This window comes from Lissotriton vulgaris, chromosome 6 (genome assembly GCF_964263255.1).
Source record: "Lissotriton vulgaris chromosome 6, aLisVul1.2, whole genome shotgun sequence".
NCBI classification, from domain to species: domain Eukaryota; kingdom Metazoa; phylum Chordata; class Amphibia; order Caudata; family Salamandridae; genus Lissotriton; species Lissotriton vulgaris.
This window is the reverse complement of record NC_141694.1, coordinates 885,255,360-885,277,294: the sequence shown is the minus strand read 5'-3', so window position 1 is coordinate 885,277,294 and position 21,935 is coordinate 885,255,360.

Sequence of the window (21,935 nt, the reverse complement as noted above, 5' to 3'; positions counted from 1 at the left end):
GGTTTTCAGTTTGTACATTCTTCAGGTTTTTTTTTTCCATCCAAGTCTGATTGAGAGTTTGTAGAAAAATGGCTTCAGATTTTCCACATACTACTCTTCAACATTCTTCCTAAATGTAACAATGTGAAACTCACTAGGAGAATGGCTGTTTCTGTTTCCTTTCAAAATGCTGCCAACACTATTTTCTGAATGGAAGACACCATCTTGTAGCATAAAGGGCCGAAAGGGGTTCTGGTCTGGCCGATGGTTGGTGGAGACATTTTGACTATATCTTGGACCTGCCCGGCCTCGCCCAAAATGGCGCCGGTATAAATGGGACTCGTAACTCCTTGCCCGCAAATGTATATCTAGAAAATGTTATTGTAAGTGGCTGTATTGTATTTTAATTACAAAATGTACGTCCACCGATTCCGCAACTGTTAGACACCTTTGTTCTTGCAACCTAATGGCCCGCTCGTTACGTTCTTCTACAGTGTAAATGTCTCCTCATCATATACGATTTCAGTTTGCTCCGTGGCCGGCCCACGTGGTTATAGGCCCGTATTTGTATACTGACATTTTCACAATAAAGGTTTTTAAAACAAAACACGGTAGTAGTATTTACATTGGTAAAGTTTTTACTTTTAGTCACTGTTTTCGAATCAGTAAAGGCAAGTGAAATAAAGCAGTCCAATTACATGACGGATAAAAGGTATAATATGTAGGAACGCAGTAAAGATAAATGCTTAAGGGCAGTTGTGTTTTTCATGTCTGCAATATAAAGTGATCGATAAGAATCTGATAATCAGGCGTATCGGCGACTAAGATAGCAGGCCGAATCTCTTTTACTCAACGGCTCTGTTATGGAAGGAAGAAACGCCCTTTTTCTCGAAAAAGGAATATATTTTACTTACAAGACAGTTGTAAATTTTCCGGAAAAGTACATTAGCCTGGAATATTATAACATATGTTTGAAAAAAAAATATTGTTCGAAAACAATAAAAAGCGTAATTTTTAGGTCATATGACCAAGCTTTTCATCATTAAATTAACAAAAGTAAAATGAACCAATGAAAAGTTTTATTAACAAGTCACATGTCCTGTTATGCTTACGTTGCGCGCTGCGCGCCGCGCCGCGGATCACTTCCGGGTGCGGTAACGCGGCGTGTCATATAACGCATTACGCGACAACGTAGGTCAAGAATATAGTCAAAATGTCTCCACCAACCAGCGTTCGGAACACAACTCCTTTCAGCAGTCCAAAAAGTTCTGTTAAATGACAACAGAGGGGACAGGCAACAAGAACCATCAGTCAAAGAGGGGAGGGCAAGTTCTTCTCTTCCGGGTCACGTTGGGGCGCTACCGGAACTGATCGAATTGGTAGTCTACAGTGTTTCTGGATGTTTCAGACTAAAGCTGGCGTCAGCATGAGACCACTACCATCTCGTAGCTCCGTCGTGGCCATTCCACGAGCAATCATGGCAGCCGCTCCCCACCAGAAGCCTGCGGGAGTCGGAGGCCCCCAAGACTTTTGTAGAATCTTCACGGCTGAGGGGACGCTTTTCGAGAATGGGACCCAAGCCCTATCAGGGAAGCGTCCGAGTTCAAAGGTGTCCCAGGGCCATTTTAGTGGACCAGGCCCAAAACCGAAGAGCCGGCCGCCATTTTGAGAGTCCTGTGGCAGTCGCCTATCGCTGCACCGCAAGAGTGGGCGCAATTCAGCTGGATGGTGGGCAAGACGCTGTAGCCGCAAGAGTGGGCGCAACTCAGCTGGATGGGACAAGGTTCAGAATTGAAGAGTCATCAAAAGGCAAAAAGTTCCGCCGGATCCCGGGAGCCGGCCGCCTATGTCGGGGGCAATCTCAGGCTACACCAGTGCTATAAGACTTGGGGAGGGTGTCGGAGCCAAGCGTCTTCTCCGAGTCCATGGCCATCACACCGCCCCTCAGGGGCCTCCGTCAAGCTGTTTAGGAAGGTAACATATCACATTGTTTTCTAATGCAGTCAGGTCCACAAACGACATTCACTTACTTTGAGAATAGTGAAGCTGCAGTAGGTGGAAATAAGCTTCAGACAGTGTTACAAGCGCTGCTCAGAACTCTTAACTATGGCACCCAACATCCAGAACTTATGTTATTTGAGAATGGCAGTGACATCGAAGCATCTCAGGGACCAAAACCATTAACGTACTTTCACGTATGAAAATCTTACTTGGGGAGGGGGCAGGAGCGAAGCGCCCCCTCCCAGTCAGCGCCACCACACCGTATGTTGAAAATTTGAAGCCATCGTTCTACAAAGTCAACCAAACTTGGATTAAAAATCTAGAAAAATGTACAAACTGAAAACCAGTTTTGGTCTGCATAGCATCAGTAGCAACGCTTGAGTCAGCTTTGTGTCAAGCCGCAAATTTGATTCAACAAAGCACAGACATTCAAAAAGGCTCAAATTCAGAACTCTAAACTATGGCACCCAACATCCAGGAGCTTGCCATCCGGATCTTGGAGCCTTGTGCTGCTTTCGATCTATTCACACATCGGTCCACTACTGACATCATCTTATAAACCAACGTTATGTAAATAGTTTTTTAATAAAATGTTTTACCCTGTTTCTTTGCTGGTGTGTTGTCTATATTTTTAATATTTGCATACGGTTTGTCGTTATTTTGTGCGGGATGGGTGATGGAGCCGAGCTGTCTTGCAGCCCTCATGGTGTGGAGCTCAGTTCATCTCACTATTTTCGTATTTCTCATGAAGGGTTGTTCCTAATATTTCTATTTTAGCGAGGTCAAAAAGAGATCCAATTAGTGGCCTACTGATTTTGCTCGATTACTTTTATTTTTTTTACACGATTTTTCACTATCTGCAAAGACTAAACAGAGTATTGCGACTTTGTGCTTGTTTGTAAATAGAGAATGATCCAAAGAGAACCAATTCTAAAACAGTAAATGCTTGGACAACAATCAATCAAATGGAGAGACAAGCAGCCACGACGGATTACAACGGGGGTAAAGGCCTGCGTTAACTACCCTTCAGTATCTGCAAAGAGAGAGTACTACTAAGACAAAAGAGGGGAGGGGGGGGGGTGCAGCGTTCAAAGCACATCAGCGTGCATAAATACGAAAATGTTTTTATTTATCACGTACTTGACATTTTTAAGCTTTTCATATTTGCTATTAAAAAACCAATGAAATTCACAGAAAAAACCATAGGTTATAGTGGATATATAGTTAGGAATTTGCATTTACAAAACCTTGAAAATTCAATGAAAAAACCATTGGTTTTAGGCCATATATAGTTAGGGATTTGCATTTACAAAACCTTATTTTACTCGCATAAAACCATTGAAATTCCATATATAGTTATAAGCGCTAACTATATATCGCGCACCCGCAATCCACTGCTGATGATGTCACATATTACATCATTCATGACATGGTTAGTGACATCACTGATGACATCACTGATGACATCTCAAATGACATCACTGATGACATCACTGAAAACATCTCATTTGACATGACTGATAACATCACTGATGATATCATTCATGTGATAATACGATGAACCTCTTCAGACTCTAATATAACCTTAGATACAATCAGTGTAAACAGACACTCACAGACTGTCACTCATCCATGGAGTTACTCACACACCTAGTCAGTCATGCAAAGAATCAATCACACCTCCATTTCCTCAAATATACAGTTATACAAACTTTACTTATTCAAACATATACTAACACATATTTACTCTCTTATACAATCCCTGATACAAGTTCACAATGATCCATACAGCCACTCACACATTCACTGGCTCTTATGCACAGTTATTTATATATGTCAACTCTCACATGTACTGTGTTTTACATATGTACTTACTTTGACATGTAGCACTGAGATATCCATTCACTCACCAATACACTCATGCACACAGTCAGCCGCCCATACAGCTGTTTCCACATGCACTTTTGAAACCATACATCTAGTGAATCAACTGCTCACACATCTATGCACAGAGTCACACACCTCCCAGCTACCCACACACACTCACTCAGTATCCCATACAAATACTTGGGCAACCAATCAATAACCCATATAGTTACTCATATAGCTACTTATCAACACATGCAACAGTTTACAGAACAACAGACATAATGATGCACAAATTAAGACAGTTTAGTCACTAACCCATGCACTCAGTGAAACACATTTAATCACTCTCTCATACAGTCAGTCATGCACCTACTAAATCCTTCATCCAGACACTTATACATCCACTCATTCTTCAATATGTAAGACATATTTTAACTTTACAGAAACATACAAACACTGGATGATGTCATTTGAGATGTCATCAGTGATGTCATCAGTGATGTCACTAACCATGTCATGAATGATGTAATATGTGACATCATCAGCAGTGGATTGCGGGTGCGCGATATATAGTTAGCGCTTATAACTATATATGGAATTTCAATGGTTTTATGCGAGTAAAATAAGGTTTTGTAAATGCAAATCCCTAACTATATATGGCCTAAAACCAATGGTTTTTTTTTGAATATATATATATATATATATATATATATATATATATATATATATATATATATATATATATATATATATATATATATATATATATATATATATATATATATATATATATATCCCTAATCCAAAAGGGATCCTTCCTGAATGGTTCCCGTAGTCAGGTGGCGCATATGCCGGCAGGACCCCAGAGCCGGTAACTTTTTGCTCAAGTTTCAAAGGTTCCCAGAAAGGATTCAATGCGCACTCAGAGTGAAGGTAGATAACACCAAGTTTATTCTTTGATAATCGCGCTGGGGGTCGCGTAACTAGTTAGCATGGAGGATATATATATATATATATATATATATATATATAGTTAGGAATTAGCATTTAAAAAACCTTTGAAATTCACTCAAAAAATTATAAGTTTTAGGGGTGTTATAATTAGCTGGACATTTCACTCATACAAAACCATTGAAATTGCTCCTATATAGTTAGTTGTACTAACTATATTTCGCGCACCCGCAAGCCACTGCTGATGATGTCACATATTACATCATTCATGACATGGTCAGTGACATCACTGATGACATCTCAGATGACATCACTGATGACATCTTCCAGTGAATGTGGTTTGCTTCGTTATTTAAATATGCATTATATATATAGCAATTTGCATTGAAGAATGAGTGGATATATCAAAATAAATATTTGGATGGAGGATTTAGTAGCAGTGTAAATGACTGTTTACTTTAACAATTTATAGTGTCTCACTAAATATAGGGGACAGTGACCAAACTGTGTGAATATCTGTATCACTTTGTCAGTTGTTGTGTAAAGTGGTTCTCCAGTTGGTTACTAGCTATGTGAAAGTCTATATTAGTTATTGATTAGTTAACTGAGTATTTGTATGGGAGAGTGAATGTGTGTGTGGTTCGGTGGGGGGGGGGCGTGACTGCCCAAAGATGTGTGAATAGTTGAATCAGTAGATATATGAAGTTAAAGCTACATTTTCTAACAGTTGTTTGGGTGAGTGAATATCTTTATGAGTGTGGTGATGAGGAAATATATTTCTCAATGGTACATGTCCAACAAACTAGAAAAATAAAAGGCAGTGTATGTGTCGGTTGTTGTATATAAATACGTATACATAAGACTCAATGATTGTGTGAGTGACTGTATGGATAACTGTATACTTGTAATAATGATTTTATAATACACTAAGTATGACTTACTATCTAAATGAATAGATGAAGTGGTGTTTGTATAAGTGTGTAGCTAAGTAAGTATGTAAGTAGATCCATTGTTTGAATAAGTGAGTAGGATAACTTCATATGTGAATAGGTTGTGTGCTGTGTGTAATGTCGATATAGGTGTATAATTTTTTTTGATAGTGTTCTATTGTTCATTGACAGCATGTATGAGTGAATCTACAGGTAAGTGATTAGATGTGTGTATACATCTAGGAATCACTGAGTGGGTTTTTAGATACTTGTGTTGCTGTGTTAATGGATTCAAATATGATACTCTGTATTTTACAAAGAGTGATGAAAGATTTTACTAGTGTATGAAAGTGGATTGCGGGTGTGCGAAATATAGTTAGTACAACTAACTATATAGGAGCAATTTCAATGGTTTTGTATGAGTGAAATGTCCAGCTAACTATAACACCCCTAAAACTTATAGTTTGTTGAGTGAATTTCAAAGGTTTTTTAAATGCTAATTCCTAACTATATAAGGCCTGAAACCTATGTTTTTTCAGTGAATTTCAAAGGTTTTTTAAATGCTAATTCCTAACTATATAAGGCCTGAAACCTATGGTTTTTTCAGTGAATTTCAATGTTTTTTTAAATGACAATTTAACTGTTGGACTAGTTCCCTCTAGTGGACCTCTGGATTGAACAGGAATTAATTCTCCAACTTAAACTGTGCAAACGCGCCCTGTAGAGTGTTCTAAATTGGGGGATTAAGTTCCCTTGCATACTGAGGGTCCCATGGGGCCAACTAGCCCACCATGAGCCTCCATTATGCTCCAGGGGGCTGCGTTGCTTTTCCCCAGGGCAGCGGTCCCCGGGACAGTGTAGGGGGGGATTGGGGCTCCCCCCATACTTCTTTATCACTATGCCCCCGCGATTTTTTCCCCTGGGGGTAATTTGGCCTTGGGGGTCCTTGTGGGACCATCTGGGCAGGCCTAGGGGCTCAGAGTGTTTCTACCCTGCCCCCTTTTTGTGTTCTACATGTTTGTTTTTCTGCTTTCTTGTACCTCGGTCTACCGAGCAGAAGATGGCTGCCAACACTTCCTGGTTTGAAGTGTTGAAAGCCAATGAGCATGCAGCTCCTACTCGGAAAGTTTTAGAACTCAAAACGGGGGCAGGGTAGAAGCACCCTGACCCCCTAGGCCTGCTCAGGGGGTCCCACAAGGACCCCCAAGGCCCAAAAAAAATTATTATTTTTTTGGAAAATCGCGGGTTGCGCGTACGGTTTGCCTACCCCGCGATTTTTGAAAAAAAAATTGCCTTGGGGGTCCCCCTGAGCAGGCCTAGGGGGACAGGGTGCTTCTACCCTGCCCCCTTTTTGAATTCTACACGTTTGTTTTTCTGTTTTCTTGTGCCTCAGTCTACTGAGGCACAAAATGGCTGCCATCAATTTCTGTTTTGGAGTGTTGACAGACAGTGGCAGCCAATCAGCATGCAGCTCGTGCACGGAAAGGTGCACGCACGGTGCACGCTTATAGATATATATATTTTTTTTCTCTTTTGATTTTCTCAGGAACTAATGGCGGGGTTTACACCATTGAAGCCAAAGCGTGATCTGCGAATCAGACTCTACCATTTTGCCAAATTTGGTGTAATTCCGTTAAGAGGTTCGGGTTGTAGCTGTGTCTAAAGGTCCTATGGAAATTAACATGGGAAAACATGTTTTGGGACCTCCCTTTTTTCTCGGCCCCCACTTGACAAATCTACCCGAGACTTTCAGGAAAGAAGCGGAGCGGAACGGACCATCCTTTTTTGAGAAATTTGCGAAGATTCAAAAACCGGCGCCAAAGTTATTCCCAATAGAATGTTGCGGATTTCCTATGGAAACTAGGTCCTGACGATATATACCTAATGGCGACCGCCAGTAGGTAATATATATGTATATAAACATATATATATATATATATATATATATATATATATATATATATATATATATATATATATATATATATATATATATATATATATATATATATATATATATATTACCTACTGGCGGTCGCCAGTAGGTATATATAGTTAGGATTTTTTCTCTATGGAACTTTTGAAAATTCTATGTCTAATAACTTTGGCGTTTGTGGACGGAATCAGCTGAAATTGTCAGGAAAATGGCACAATTTGTTCCTGAGCAGCCCCTAAAAATTTGGGGGGGTTTCGTTAAGGGGGGGCCGAGAAAAAAGGGGGGTCCCAAAACGCGTTTTTCCCATGTTAATTTCCATAGGGCGTTTGGCCTCACTTTTAGCTCGAACGGCTGAATGGATTTACACGAAACTTGGCAAAATTGTAGGGACTGTTAGCCCGATGTGCCTTTGCTGGGTCTCAATATATGTGCTCCAGTGGATTTTGAGAAATTAACATTTTAAAAAATTTATATATCTGTGACAGCGTCCCAGATAGCGCTCCAGATCGCGTACTTTTCGCGTAACGGAGCTTTGCTACGCGAAGCTGATTGGCTCTCCGGTGTCTGTCAACATTCTAAACAGTCCGGAGCGGCCGCCATCTTGTCTGTCGGTAGGATCGAGAGACAAGAGGAGGAGAAAAACGAAGGGGGAATTTAATGAAAGGGGGCAAGGTAGACCCCTCTTGACCCCCTAGGAATGATGTTGGGGTTATTAAAGGGTCCCGTGGGGAAAATAAAAAAAAATTGATTTTTCACGGTAGAAGCGCTTCCCGGGCCACGAACTGGGCCACAAACTGGTAGCGAAACGGGAATTCGCCATTTTGTGTTTCGTTTTAATTAAATTACAGGGTATAAGGGGGGACGGGAGACGTATCCTGACCCCTTATGTTTTCTGAGGTTGGCTGAGGAGGCTCATATATGTTGATACATGTCTTCCAGCGGCTGTGCGTGAGCGTTTTTTTTTTTTTGCTGCATGACGTCTGTTAACGTTCGATTCAATGGAAATCAGGAACTGTTGACCGCCATTTTGTCACTGCGATAAAATATTTTGTTATAAATTAATCCTTATTGATAAACATTGTCTGCGCCATCTTGCCTTTTTTCCAATGCCACAATTTTGTCGTGCACGGCAGCCATTTTAGATGCCTTGACCAGACCCACTCTCTGCACGCCGTCGATCCTCAGCACGGCTCCCCACCCTCGCAAGCATCTCCCCCACGCACTGGTCACCCCTGCTCTCTCTCTCATGCATGGGCCATAAACCTCCCCCCATCTGCGCTGCTCTTCCCTGAAAATCACACCCCGTGCCCGCCTGACACCTCCCTTTCACCCTATTTACTACCGCACCCTCTGACACTCCTCTTTCTCTGTGTCCGATTGTCCAGGCCGGTCCTAGGCTATCACCTAGCCCTGCAGATGTAGTTTATGGCCCCAGCTGTAAAGAATCACCCCTCTTCAAAGGAGTTACAGTAGATCAAGGCCCCCACCCCATGAGATCCGTCACACCATACGCGTTCCTACTATCTGATAACCATCCTGTATTGTGCTTGGGGAGGGGATTCTCACTGTGAGGGTGTGTGGGACCGAGCCTGAAGCGGAAGATTCCAGGGATGCCTCTTTGTACATCAAAGTTTTTACAATTTTGTGTCACATTAAAAATATATAGCACTCCAACAAAGTAGTAGGATTATAAAACGTTAATAACTTTTAAATATATACAACGCAACAAAAACAGTAAACACATTTAAACATTTTTTGGAAAAAAGAAGCAACAATGGTCAGTAGCTGTGTTTTGTGCGAATAGTCCCAAGGCAGCACAACGAGCTGAGTTCTGGACGGCACCCAGGTGATGTCACCTGGGTGCCGCACTGGTTTTTGGTATCCTACAATGCAGCTCTGAAAAATGGCGTGGGGCGTCCCGGGGGAGGCCTTGTCAGTAGCGGTCTGTTGTGCGAATAGTTCCAAGGCAGCAGAACGCGCTGAGATGTGGATGGCACCCAGGTGATGCCCAGTAAACTGCCGCACTGGTTTTGGTATCCTATAATGCTGCTCCGAAAAACGGCGTGGGGCGCCCCGGGAGGGGGGGGGGGGGGGCGGCGTGAACGGGCCTCCCCAGGTGGCGGCTCGTGTGCTGTAGTGGGGCGCCCCTTTACCGTTTCAGTTGCCATTCCGCCCGCTTTTGGTACACTGTGCCAAAATCCGCCATTCAGCTGAGTTGCGCCCACTCTTGCGGTTCAGCGATAGGCGGCTGCCACAGGACTCTCAAAATGGTGGCAGGCTCTTTCCTTTTTGGGCCTGGTCCACTAAAATGGCCCTGGGACACCTCTGAACTCGGACGCTTGTCTGCTAGGTCTTGAAAGCGTCCCCTCAGCCGTGAAGATTTTACAAAAGTCTTGGGGGCCCTCGACTCCTGCAGGCTTCCGGTGGGGAGCGGCTGCCATGATTGCTCGCGGAATGACCACGACGGAGCCACGAGATGGTGGTGCTTTCATGCTGACGCCAGCTTCAGTCTGAAACATCCAGAAACAAGGTGGGGCTTTCATCGTTTGGGAAAAAAAAATGTTCTAAACCAATGAAAAGTGTTATTTTTAGGTCATATGACCAAGCCTTCCATCATTAGGAAACCAAAAGTAAAATGAACCAATGAAAAGTTTTATAAACAAGTCACATGACCTGTTATGCGGCATAGGGCTATAAAAAGCGTAGAAAATCCGTTGGCACGTGAGGCGGCGTCAGTAGCGGACCGATGTGCGAATAGGCCGAAGGCAGCACAACGCGCCGAGATCCGGATGGCACCGAGGTGGTGTCCAGCAAGTTGCTGCACTGGTATGGCTATCCTACAATGCTGCGCTGAAAGACAGCATGGGGTGCCCAGGGGGAGGCGGCGCGAACAGCCCTCTTCCGCCTCTCCAGGTGGAGGCACCTCATCTGCAGTGCGGCGCCCCTTAGCGTTTCACACGCCGGCCAACAGAGTTGGGTCCGCACTTGCTGCTACAGTAGGCCGAAGGCAGCCCAACGCGAAGAGATCCGGATGGCACCGAGGTGGTGTCCAGCAAGTTTCCGCACTGGTGTGGCCATCCTACAATGCTGCGCCGAAAGTCGGTGTGGGGTCCTGTGAGATGGTGTCAGTAGCGGACCGATGTGTGAATAGGCCGGAACCAGCACAAGGCGCCAGGATCCGGATGGCACCGAGGTGGTGTCATAGTTGAGAGTTCTGAGCAGCGCTTGTAACACTGTCTGAAGCTTATTTGCACCTGCTGCAGCTTCACTATTGCCTTGGTGTGGCCAAAGATCGCCCAGGACATAGGCGGCCGGCTCCTGGGGTCCGGCGTAAGTTTTTCCTTTTCCTTTCTGCATCTTGTCCCACAATCCGTTTGACCTGAAGACACGGCCAGGTCCCTGAATGTGTGCAGGGGGACGCTATTGATTGAATCAAAATGGCGGCTTCACACAAAGCTGACTCAAGCGTTCCTGCTGATGCTATACAGACAAAAACTGGTTTTCAGTTTGTATATTCTTCAGGATTTTTCCATCCAAGGCTGGTTGAGAGTTTGTAGAACAATGGCTTTAGATTTTCAACATACTACTCTTCAACATTCTTCCTAAATGTAACAATGTGAGACTCACTAGGAGAACGGCTGTCTGTCTTTCCTTTCAAAATGCTGCCAACAATATTTTCTGAATGGAAGACACCACAAGGCGCTGAGATCCGGTTGGCACCTAGGTGTTGTCCAGCAAGTTGCCGCACTGGTGTGGCCATCCTACAATGCTGCGCCGAAAGTCGGCGTGGGGTGCTCGAAGGGGGGGGGGGGAGGCGGCGCAAACGAGCAGAAGAACTTTGGACAAACGAAAATGACATGTTTAACTTGCGGCAAATTAATTTCATGTGGAGAGAGGAGTGTTAGTCTAATCAATAGAGCTTATGAACATCATCATAGTCGATGGTTGGTGGAAACATTTTGACTATATCCTGGACCTGCCCGGCCTCGCCCAAAATGGCACCGGTATAAATGGGACTCGTAATTCCTTGTTGTGTACTGGTTGCATAACCTTGATATCATGAGATACGTATGCAGTTTTGAAGCACATGGCGGGCGGGGACGAGAATTGTTTGAATATTTCGACATCCCTATTGATATTAAGTTCTGATGTGTTATTGATTACTGTACTATTGAAAGTTCGAATTAACGTCATCCATGGTACTTGCCCGCAAATGTATATCTAGATAATTTTATTGTAAGTGGCCCTGTCGTATTTTAATTACAAAATGTACGTCCACCGATTTCGCAACTGTTAGACACCTTAGTTCTTGCAACCTAATGGCCCGCCCATTACGTTCCTCTACAGTGTAAATGTCTCCTCATCATATACGATTACAGTTTGCTCCGTGGCCGGCCCACGTGGTTATAGGCCCGTATTTGTATACTGACATTTTCACAATAAATGTTTTTAAAACAAAACATGGTAGTAGTATTTACATTGGTAAAGTTTTTAATTTTAGTCACTGTTTTCGAATCAGTAAAAGGCAAGTGAAATAAAGCAGTCCAATTACATGACGGATAAAAGGTATAATACGCAGGAACGAAGTAAAGATAAATGGTCAAGGGCTGTTGTGTTTTCTACTCCTGCAACATAAAGTGATCGATAACAATCTGATATTCAGGCGTATCGGCGACTAAGACAGCAGGCCGAGCCTCTTTTGCTCAACGGCTCCGTCATGGGACGAAGAAACGCCCTTTTTCTCGAAAACGGAATATATTTTACTTGCAGGACAGTTGTAAATTTTCCGGGAAAGTACATTAGCCTGGAACATTATAACATATATGTTTAAGAAAAAATAATGTTCGAAAGCAATAAAAAATGTAATTTTTAGGTCATATGACCAAGCCTTTCATCATTAGAATAACAAAAGTAAAATGAACCAATGAAAAGTTTTATTAACAAGTCACATGACCTGTTATGCTTACGTTACGCGCTGCGCGCCGCGCCCCGGATCGCTTGAGAGAAGCTGCGCTTCGCGCACCGGAGCACTTCCGGGTGCGCTAACGCGGCGTGTCATATGACGCATTACTCGACAACGTAGGTCCAGAATATAGTCAAAATGTTTCCACCAACCAGCGGTCGGAACACAACCCCTTCCAGCAGTCTAAAAAGTTTTGTTAAATGACAACAGAAGGGACAGGCAACAAGAACCATCAGTCAAAGAGGGGAGGGCAAGTTCTTCTCTACCGGGTCACGTTGGGGCGTTATCGGAACTGATCGAATTGGTAGTCTACAGTGTTTCCGGATGTTTCAGATTGAAGCTGGTGACAGCATGAGAGCACCACCATCTCGTAGCTCCGTTGTGGCCATTCCACGAGCAATCATGGCAGCCGCTCCCCACCAGAAGCGAGCGGGAGTCGGGGGTCCCCAAGACTTTTGTAGAATCTTCAAGGCTGAGGGGATGCTTTCGAGAATGGAGCCCAAGCCCTAGCAGACAAGCGTCCGAGTTCCAAGGTGTCCCAGGGCCATTTTAGTGGACCACGCCCAAATCTGAAGAGCCGGCCACCATTTTGAGAGTCCTGTGGCAGCCGCCTATCGCTGCACCGCAAGAGCGGGAGCAATTCAACTACATTGTGAGCGAGACGCTGTAGTCGCAAGAGCGGGCGGTAAACAGCTGAATGGCGGAAGAGGCAAAGTGTAGCAAAAGCGGGGGGAATGGCAACTGAAACGGTAAAGAAGCGCCCCACTACAGCGTGTCTTCAGGTCAAACGGATTGTGGGACAAGATCCAGAATAGAAGAGTCACCAACAGGCAAAAAGTTCCGCTTGACCCTGGGAGCCGGCCGCCTATGTCGCGGGCGATCTCAGGCCACAACAGGGTAACACGATTTGGGGAGGGGGCCGGAGTCAAGCGCTCCCTCCGAGTCCGCGCCATCATACCGTCCCTCGGGGGCCTCCGTCAAGCGGTTCAGGGAGGCACCGCATCACATTGTTTTCAAATGCAGTCACGTCCTCAAACAGCCCCCACTTACATTGAGAATAGTGAAGCTGCAGCAGGTGCAAATAAGCTTCAGACAGTCTAACAAGCACTCCTCAAAACTTTGAACTATCAGAGTGCATGAGTTTCATGCTCAATCGATTGAGCTAGCCGGATCGGGCAACAAAAAGTATAAAATAGTTATGTAAATAGTTATTTAATAAAATGTTTTACCCTGTTACTTTGCTGGTGTGTTGTATATATTTATAATATTTGCATAGAGTTTGTCGTTATTTTGGGCGGGGTGGGTGGCGGAGCCGAGCTGTCTTGCAGCCATCATGGTGTGGAGCTCAAATCATCTCACTAGTTTCGTATTTCTCATGAGGGGTTGTTCCTAATGTTTCTATTTTAGCGAGGTCAAAAAGAGATCCCATTAGTGGCCTACTGATTTTGCTCGATTCCTTTTGTTTTTTTACACGATTTTTCACTATCTGCAAAGAATAAACAGAGTATTGCGACTCTGTGCTTGTTTGTAAATAGAGAATGAACTAAAGAGAACCAATTCTAAAACAGTAAATGGTTGGATAACAATCAATCAAATGGAGAGAGAAGCAGGCACAACGGATTACAACGGGGGCAAAGGCGTGCGTTAACTACCCTTCACTATCTGCAAAGAGAGAGTACTCCTAATAGAAATGAGGGGGGGGGCAGCGTTCAAAGCACATCAGCGTGCATAAATACAAAAATGTTTTTATCTATCACGTACTTGACATTTGACAGCTTATGATATTTGCTATTAAAAAACCATTGAAATTCACTGAAAAAAACATAGGTTAGAGACCATATATAGTTAGGAATTAGCATTTACAAAACCTTGAAAATTCACTGAAAAAACCATAGGTTATAGACCATATATAGTTAGGGATTAGCATTTACAAAACCTCATTTTACTCGCACAAAACCATAGAAATTCGCATATATAGTTAGTTTCAATAACTATATATCGCGCACCCGCAATCCACTGCTGATGATGTCACATATTACATCATTCATGACATGGTCAGTGACATCACTGATGACATCACTGATGACATCTCAAATAACATCACTGATGACATCACTGACATCTCAAATGTCATCACTGATATCTCAAATGACATCACAGAAAACATCACTGATGACATCAATCATGTGATAATACGATTAACCTCTTCAGACTCTAATATAACCTTAGATACACTCGGTGTAAACAGACACTTACAGACTGTCACTCAGCCATGGAGTTACTCACACACCTAGTCAGTCATGCACTGAATCAATCACACCTCTATTTCCTTAACTATACAGTTATACACACCTTACTTATTCAAACATATTCTAACACATTTTTACTCTCTTATACAATCACTGATACAAGTTTACAATGATCCATGCAGCCACTCACACATTCACTGGCTCTTATACACAGTAATTTATATATGTCAACTCTCACATGTACTGTGTTTTACATATGTACTTACTTTGACATGTAGCACTGAGATATACATTCACTCACCAATACACCCATGCACACAGTCAACAACCCATACAGTTGTTTCCACATTCAGTTTTGAACCCATACATCTAGTGAATCAACTGTTGACACATCTATGCACAGAGTCACACACCTCCCAGCCACCCACACACACACACTCACTCTCCCATACAAATACTTGGGCAACCAATCAATAACCCATATAGCTATTGATCAACACATGCAGCAGTTTACAGAACAACAGCTATAATGATGCACAAATTAAGACAGTTTAGTCACCAACCCATGCACTCAGTGAGACTCATTTAATCACTCTCTCATACAGTCAGTCATGCACCTACTAAATGCTTCATCCAGACACTTATACATCCACTCATTCTTTAATATGTAAGACATATTTTAACTTTACAGAAACATACAGTCACTGGATGATGTCATCAGTGATGTCATCAGTGATGTCACTGACCATGTCATGAATGATGTAATATGTGACATCATCAGCAGTGGAATGCGGGTGCGCGATATATAGTTATTGCAACTAACTATATATGCGAATTTCTATGGTTTTGTGCGAGTAAAATAAGGTTTTGTAAATGCTAATCCCTAACTATATATGGTCTATAACCTATGGTTTTTTCAGTGAATATATATATACAACCAGTGCATCCTGGGTCACGTAGTCCGTGGACTTCCCCGGACCGGCTGAAAACTTCACTTGTGAGGGGCGGAGCTAATATTTTGCACCTATCAGTGTGCGGTGGGGTGTATTTTCACTGCAGGACTTCTGGGACTTCCTATTACACACATTGCAGGCGCTGACGAAGGCCAATCCGGCCGAAATGCATTCGCCATTTCTTCAAGAATAAAGTGTGTTGCTTCGTCAATCCCCTCTGAGGCTCCCGCTTCTTTCTGTGAGAGGAGACTTTTTTTATCTAAATCCACGCGTGTGCCAGAAGCGCGTTCAGGAGCCCACCCACTATCTGTGGCTTGGAGAATCTGGACCCAGTCTCGGCTGTTTCTGTTTCTTCACGGTAGTGAAAATCTCCAAGCTCGCCGGATGTCCAGGTGAATTGATGCGGCTTAATGAGGCATCTTGCCTCCGCCGGGCGGGTTACATTGTTCTCCCGCCCCTGCAACTTTGCTTCGTGGTCTCCGGTTTGTGGGGTGGGGACGCGAGGCAGCACCTTCAACTTCTTGTGCATGTCTTGTCCTGCATTGACCCCAACCCTCGCTATTTTGGACATTTGCATCAACGCCCCTCAGCCACACTTACCTGGGAACAACCAGTGCATCCTGGGTCACGTAGTCCGTGGACTTCCCCGGACCGGCTGAAAACTTCACTTGTGAGGGGCGGAGCTAATATTTTGCACCTATCAGTGTGCGGTGGGGTGTATTTTCACTGCAGGACTTCTGGGACTTCCTATTACACACATTGCAGGCGCTGACGAAGGCCAATCCGGCCGAAATGCATTCGCCATTTCTTCAAGAATAAAGTGTGTTGCTTCGTCAATCCCCTCTGAGGCTCCCGCTTCTTTCTGTGAGAGGAGACTTTTTATATATATATATATATATATATATATATATATATATATATATATATATATATATATATATATATATATATATATATATATATATATATATACTGTATTACAGTTAAAAAATTGAAATATTAAAAAAATACTTAACTGGAATAATAAAATGAAACATATAAAAATGCATTTTAATATACCAATATAATTAGAAATGTGTACATATAAAGGTTTTACATTTTACAGATTAAAAAAATGCATTCGAATATTACAAATAATTTAATATTTTCATTTTAAAATTAAAGTTTCATATTAAAAATAAATTCTTAATTTTTGTAATTTAAAAATTGGTTTTATATTTTTTAGTTAATGGTTTAAGTTTTTGGAATGATAGCAAATATTTAAAAAAAAGATTATTTTGTATTATATGTTAATGTTTAAATATAAATATATAGGCTTGTAGTTTATGTTACTGTTATTTAAATAAAAATGTTGTTTATTTTATAGTTAACAAATTGCGTGTAAGTATGGAGGATTGATTGTGTGCATAAAATGTTCAAATTTGTATCACCTTGTATAAAATGTTTTTGATTGCAGTGGAATTTGTAAATTCCTCCTCTTTAGTATCCAACAACTATGTCAAATAAGCTTAGATTGCAGTGGGAATAGTAAATGTCAGCTATTTAGTGTCCAACAACTTCCCCTGATATAGTTAGATTGGACTGTGAATAGTAAATGTCAGTCCTTTAGTGTCCAACACGGTTCCCAAATTGGTTATATTGGAATGGGATTTGTATTTCTCACCCCTTCAGTGTCGAATGCCTTCTTCAAATTGGTATAGATTGGAGTGGGAATAGTTTATTTTACCTTTTTAGCATCCAACACCCTCTGCAAATTGGTATAGGGTGGAGTGGGAAATGCAAAAGACACAATCTTAGTGTCCAACACTTTTCCCAAATTGGTTTAGATTGGACTGGGAATAATCATTGCCACACCTTAAGTGTACAAACCTGTCCCCAAATTGGTTTAGAGTGAAGTGGGAATAGCGTTTTTCCACTCTTTAGTGTCCCAACATTTTCTTCACCTCGGCATAGATTGTAGTGGGAATAGTAAATGTTACCTTTTAGTGACCAACACCTTCCTCAAATTGGTATAGATTGGAGTAGGAATAGTATTACACCCTTTTAGTGTCCAACACCGTCCCCAAATTGGTTTAGATTGGAGAGGGAATAGTAAATATCACCTTTTAGTATCCCACACTTTCTTAAAAATTATTTATTTTGCAGTGTGATAATTTAATTAAAAAAGTTTAGTCTGAAATCCGTAACTCTCCTTTTATTTATATGTAGGAGAAATAGTTTGTGTTATGGCCCTAGTATTGTTGGTGTTTAGAAATATGATTAAAAAATAGTTAGTTGAATATGTAAGCAATAATGTCTTTACCTGCATTTTTATGCAATATAGACATGTAAAACATTTTCCTAATTTTATTTATGTTTTCAAACTTTATTTAGTGCATATTTTTACATTTCTAAACATAAATATTTCAAATTAAAAATAGGCATTCATATAGTTAACTAAATAAAACAATGTCATTTCTTTTTTTTTATTAAATAAATATTGTAAGTTAATTTTAAACACTACTATATGTTGTAGATTTTGCACTTTTTTCCCCATTGTTCAACACTGTTCTAAACTTTAAACATTTTTATTTACATATTATCAACATCATTGTAAAATATGTTTTGCCAGTATACATTAAATAATTGTAATTATTTTATACTATTGTATTATACTTTGCAGTTGCTTAACATTTTTTACAACATTCTTTGACATGTTTTACATGTTTAAAAGTTGTTTAGCTTTTCTCTACAGTTTCTACATTCTAACATTATTTTCCATACATTTCTATGGAGATCTAGTCTTTTTTTTTTACTTTCATTTAGCAGTCCTCATTTTTTTCACTCCTACCTTTCTATTTTGTAATCTATTTGTCTTACTTTCCAGGAACAAGTGGGCTCATTATGATTGCTACACTCCCCTCAGCCGATCCGGCAGTGGCGACCGCCACGACATCGTAACAAGTAAAATTCCCGTAATATTACAATGGCGGGGGCTTTCGCGGCGAATGCAAAGTGCGTCCGCCACTTTTTCGATTGCAGGCCGGGCGGAATTGGTGCCTAATATGGTGACGGTGCCTAGCAGGCACCGGAAAACCGCCATGGAAAGGCTGGTGGGGATGACCTTTGGGGGCCCAATGCGGGCGCCGGGGGGTCAGGAATGGGGGTGCACTTGGGGGGTACCCACCACCATTTGCTTAAACAACGTGGCAGGCACTGCGCAGTGCCTGCCACGTAATGCATGCAAATGCACAACATGCCATTTTGACATTGCAGCGGGTGGTACTGTACGCAGCACCCGCCGCAATGTTGAATATGAAGGATGCGACCACCAGGGTGGAGGTTGCATCCTAATCAGGGCTGTCTATAACACGGACACTTCTCAAGAATAAACTACCTTTTAGCAGATAGATCCATTATAGAATCCATAACCTCTATCAATATTCACCCAAGTCATATCTCAGACCATGCCGCAAACAGCATCTCCCTTGTAGGCTGTAGTTGACCATCAAGGCCAAGATGGACTCTAAAGAGAGTAATGTAGACTGATCCAGAGATAGCAGAAGCACTTAAACTAGCATGTGTTGACTACTTTGCAGTTAAGATTTGGTCAACTTGCCTAGACATTGTATGGCATGCTCTTAAGGGGCACTCTACACAGTTTTACATGTGCCAAAAATAGAGCGCAATTAAAAAAAATTGGAGGACAAAGTAGGCTCATTAGAGGCAGATATTCCCATATGAATCCGGTGATGGTTGAAGCTAAGACACGGATGCAGAAATTGTTAGATGAGGCACGTCAGGATTATAGGGTCAAGTTAGACCAGAAGTGTAAAGCACAATGGTATGCAAGATCAATGCATAATTTTGAGTATGGTGAAAAATCGAGTGTGCTGCTGGATTGGAAGGCTAGAGTAGATAGGTCTAGGAACTATATAAGCCAACTAGTTGTAAATGAAAACGGGGATAGCTCCAATAAAATGGAGGATATGCAATCCTGCCTAGTCTCACTATTCTCTCTGTTACATAGGGAAGAATGTCTCCTGAACCCGCAGGCCCTTAAAGCCTGTCTAAGAAAACCCCCCCTACCATGTTTAACATCATCCAGCCATGATTTCCTAGATGCTCCGATAACAAAGGAAGAGATTTTCCTAAGTCTTGGCAAAAGCAAGAATGTCAAAGCGGCAGGCAAAGATGCACTTCACAATGAGTTGTATAAACTCTTGATAGAGGCACTGTTCCGGATGCTAAAAACTCTGTTCAATTCGATCTTTCAACCAGGGGGCCAAGGTCCTAGGTCCTGGAAAGAGGCAACAATTGTACTCATCCTGTAACCCTCTAAGGATCCCTCGAGGGCAGATTCCTATTGACCAATCTCCCTGTTAAACGTGACTATAAGATCTTTATGGGCATTTTAGCAGGGAGATTGGCCAAACTCGCCCCACAACTAATACATCCTGACCAGAAGAGAGTCATCCCCAAAAGGTATATTCAGGAGCAGACCCAGCAGCTCATTGGTACTATGGATCTTGCCACTGAACGTATCGAGCCCTTGGCGATGGTTGCCCTTGACAGGCATTCAATAGAGTGTGCCGGGAATACCTGTGGGAAGTGATGAGAACAATTAGCTTTGGACCCATTTTACTACATACATACATAAAAATGAGTTACGATGGTGCCTCGACTAGAATTTTGTTAAATGGGGCTTTAAAACCTAGCTTTAATATATCAAGTGGGACACGACAGGGCTTTCCTCTCTCACCTTTGTTATTTGATATATACAGAGAGCCATTGGCCCTGGTGCTGAAATCCTATGCCTCTGTAACTCCCTTCAGATCTCAATCCTATTACCAGTAAGGTCGTGCTTTATGCAGACAATCTGCTGTTGTATACAATCCAGAGGGTTGAATATCTCCTAAAGGAATTTGGGTTCTTATCAGAATACTCAGTCAACTCATCAAAACCTGAGGTGATGTTCTGGAACATCGAAGACTTGGATGGGAACGTTAGCCACCATTTTGAATGTCTGGGTATTATCATTTTTAAAGAGATAGATAAGATCCCACAGATTAATTTAGACAGGGTAGCAAGAGAAATAGACCCACTGCTAGCGATGTGGAAAAATCTCCCTCTAACCATATTTGGGAGGGTCACTATAACAAAAATGGTCATACTCCCCAAATTAACCTACCTCTTTAATGCCATACCCCTTGATTTCCCCAAGTCAGGCATAGATAAAATCCAGGGGGAAATCATAAGCTTCATATGAGCTTATAAGGATGCAAGGTTGGCATAGAAAAAACTTAGAAGTAGGCTTGCTAAGGGAGGATTGGCTCTCCCATATATTAATTGGTACTGTGCAGCCTTTCAATTCAAAAACATCCGGATGCTCCCTGGGAAGGTGGATGATTCTACTTGGGGGAGGCTCTTGGGCAAAATGGTGAGGATGGGGGCGGGAATGGGTTTCCATATACATATGATGCCCCCAGTTACTTCAAGAAAGTCTGCCTAAAAATATTGAAGTAGGCCCTTTGCTTGTGGTATAAGGTCAGGAGAAGGTGGGGTCTAGGTTACTATTCTGATTTAGCCCCAATCTGGGATTCTCCCGGGACCCTGCTGTGCTTAAAAAATAGCTTGAGTGTACTAATTAGAGGTAGGTATTATAAAATGATCAGACCTGATGTCATCAGAGGGCGTGTTTCTATGGGAGGTTCTAAAAGCAAAGATTGGGAATGATTTCCCCAGTTTCGAGTTCATTCAATTTACTTCCTGGTTTATAGCTGCCGAAAAGGAAGTTCGTGGTGACTGGGAACTGGGAACTGGAGCTATCTCTTCAAGATGTTAGTCTTAAGAATAATGAAGTATCTAAGTGGCATGAGAAGCTCTTGGAGGCAGATGAGATGGAGTGTGTACCACCACATTCAGTCTGGAATGGGACTTCCATTGAGTGTGACATCAAGACGGTCTAGGACAATTCCTTGAGGCTCCTCTACAGCTTTGTGGTGCCAGCTAATCTGAAGATCAATAAATGGTCTGTATTGGTCCAGCTAAGATTGCAAAGTTTGTCCCAACCCCCCCCCGCCCCCTCAAGTGCTCAAGATGTGATTGTATAAGAGCTAAGGATCT